Here is a 3,225-nt window from a genome sequence, read left to right as displayed (position 1 = left end):
AAAAAAAAAAAAAAAAGGTAGGTTCTATTATTATACCCACTGTGTAGGTAAGGGAAGTAAGGTTCAGAGAGGTTGGGTGACTTGCCTAAGGCAACACAGCAAGGAAGTAACAGAGCAGAGATCAGAGCAAGATTCGGGCAGGTTCCATGTCTCCTTCTCTTAATCTTTGACAGGACCTGGAGACAAAGAAAGCTTCTACCTGGATCTTTATGTGGAGTAATAACTTTGCTTCCCAAATCTTCCTCACAAAAAGACACCCCTTTTCTCTCCATTTCCCATGCTCCATTCTTGTCCTGACAGGCCCTTAGCAAAGTACAAAGATAGGGCCTCTCCCTTAGCCTGGAGCTTGGGTGCCTGAGTGTAAGCCACTGGGGGAGGGGAGGAGGCTGTGACCAGCCTGAACTCCAGGGGCCCCTGGAGAGTGTGGCAGGGAAGGGAAGAAGTAGAAGTTGAGGTGCAGAGAACGCAGAGGAGGGAGCTGGGGGACCAGCCATCGGCTGTGGGATCCTTTTGGGGACCGTGTCTCTCCAGTGCCCGATGGCCCAGGATCTGAGCGAGAAGGAGCGATTGCAGATGGAGGTGGAACAGCTGAAGAGGGAAGTGAAGAACCCAAGAGCTCTGGTGAGCCTCCTGTTCCCTTCCTTGCGCCCTCTCTCAGCCTTCAGATTCCCCATGGAGCCAGACCTGCGGTATGCAGGCGGCCACAGGGTGGGACAGGAGGAGCAGCAGTAGGTGATGGGGATGTGGCAGGAGTGGCGGGGGCTGGGGCTGGGCCCATGCACAGGAGAGAGCGGAGGGGACCCTCTCGGGGCGCCTGGCCAGTACCAGGCCTTGTGGTTCTGGTGGAGGTGCTCCCGGCCGTTGCACCTGCCCGCCCCCTGTCTTTCTCCGTCTGGCCTCCCTCCTTAACCTGCCACGATGTCTTTTTCTTGGGACTGACCAAGTCATGGATCCCGAGCAGCCAACAAAGGCCGGGGCCATATTTTGCTTTCTTTCAGATTTCCAAGACGGGTAAGGAAATTAAGGATTATGTGGAGGCCCAAGCAGAAAACGACCCTCTTCTCAAAGAGATCCCTGAGGACAAGAATCCCTTCAAGGAGAAGGGTGGTTGCATGATAAACTGATGTGGCCAGAGCCCCCCATCCTGACTGTCCCCACTCCTTACCCAGAGCCAAGGAGCCAAGGCACCCCAGGGCCAGTGAATTGTCACCTTCTCTATGTTGCAGGATGAGTAAAGTTACCTGTTTGCATGTATATTCGTTTCCTGGCCCCACTTCCAATCCTTTCTCCCCTCATCTCTTCCACCCTGTGGGTCTCTGCCCACCCGCTTGAAAACACTCAGAGGAAATGCCCCTGGCTCAGCCATTGGCATCTCCTGTGGTGGGGTCTGAAGCACCTGCCGCCCCCGGAAGCACCAGAGGGTAATCCCTAGGAAGCCCCTCTCTCCCCTCTACTGTCTGCCTAGGGACAAGCATTTCCATGAGAGTAGTTTGGGTTGGGAGCAGCGCTGGGACAGGTCCATTTCCCCCATCTCAGGTCTTACCCATCTCAAATCATTTCAATCACCCCAGATGGCCTGAATGACAAAAGGACAGTAAAGTAGTGATCTCATGATTTATTTATTATGGAGTGTCCATTATGGGCTGGGCCCTAGGGACAGCAATGGGCAAGTCATGGAACTTCTCAAAGTAGATGTGGAACAAAGAGCTCATCATTAAATAGGGGGAAAGGATGTCAAGGATGGTGTAAGAACACAATGAAGAAATGACCCGGGCGGGCAGGGAGGGGTTGGCGAGACGTGAGGCCGGATAGGGAGATGGGATCTCGCTATGGACTCCGTTAAGCTCCTGTTAGTGACCCCTCGGCCAGTAGGGAGCCGAGGAGGGTACAGGCCTTGGTGAGCAGAAGGCAGCTGGACTCTGCTAAGGGCACAGTGGAGGAGGAGGGTGATTCCTGGGCCTAGTCAGTGTGGGATATGATGGCGCAGGAGGCTTGAGATGACAAATCTGGCAGAATGGGTGCATCTTGTCCTGGGCGGGTGGACAGGAAAGGCCTCTAGAAGGAAATACCCAGAGCTGAGTGCTGAAGGGTTAGGTTGTAAATGGGTGGACTGATGGCAGAACTGGTTGAAGGGCAATGTAAACTGTGGCCTGGGTGAGGGACCCAAAAGAGAGAACCAGGGCTCTAAGGCACACACCAACAGGCTGGTCTTGTAGGCAAGACAGAGAGCTAGACCCTGAGGGAGCAGAGCTAGACCCTGAGGGAGCCAAGGAGCGTGGGCGGAGGCAGCCCTGGCCTCTTGCTTCTAATAACCAACTTTATCTGCTGAGAGTGAGTTGGTAGTGGGGTGGGGGCAGGGGAGGCTTTGATAAAGGGTGGGGTGGAAGCAGAGAGGCAATTAATAGGTTGATCTCGGACCAGGGAGGGCTGAGGAAGCCTGGATTAGGGCCGTGGTGATTACTCTCGGAGAGTAGTGAGCTGAACAGTTCTTTGTGAAATGAAGTTTTCAGGTCTTGCAGTCTCATTGAGTGAAGCAATGGGAGAAATGGGAGAGGCACCAAGGTGTTTCTGATTTGGGGGATTACCATATCAAGTGAGGGAAAAGTCTGTGGCTGGAGGCAAGCCGAACAGTAATCTGACTGCAGGACACCTGGAGTTACAAACTCCCAGCCTCCCCTTCCCAGCAGGTCAGTGCTCAGGGGCGGGACAGCTGGGAATCCCGGGCCTTCCCCGCTCTACCCTGACTCACCTCACTGTTCAACTCCGCAGCCTAGAATGAATTTAGTCACACTCAGTGCACTCCAGCAAGAGGAGGAAGAGAAACCAGAAAGAAAACATTTAAATAGAGTACCTTTGTAACAGGGTGGTCCCTAGGAAAAAGGGAAGTTCCAGGTTCCCTGCCCCACGTTGGGCGCCAAATCTGTTAGAGGGCTCCCAAAATCTGTTAGAGGGTAGGGGGAGAGGGGCACCCCTGAAGCCCCAAAATCCTGCCTGCTCTAAGTGGGTTCTGCCATCCACCGCAACAAGACAAAACATATAAAGCTTTAATGAAAAGTGACTTTAATACAGTGAGTATACAATACGAACACAAAGAATATACTTCTGAAGTGACCCACCCCCTTGTGGGTAAAAGTCAACCCAAAAGGGATTGGCCCGAAGCAAGGCCTGAAAGCCGCCACAAGCCTAAAGCACCTTCTGGCTGGGACCCATGGAAAAGGGTCAGAA

This window comes from Condylura cristata, unplaced genomic scaffold (assembly GCF_000260355.1).
Source record: "Condylura cristata isolate star-nosed mole 26May11 unplaced genomic scaffold, ConCri1.0 scaffold00017, whole genome shotgun sequence".
In the NCBI taxonomy this organism is placed as follows: Eukaryota; Metazoa; Chordata; class Mammalia; order Eulipotyphla; family Talpidae; genus Condylura; species Condylura cristata.
Note: the sequence above shows the minus strand (reverse complement) of the source record.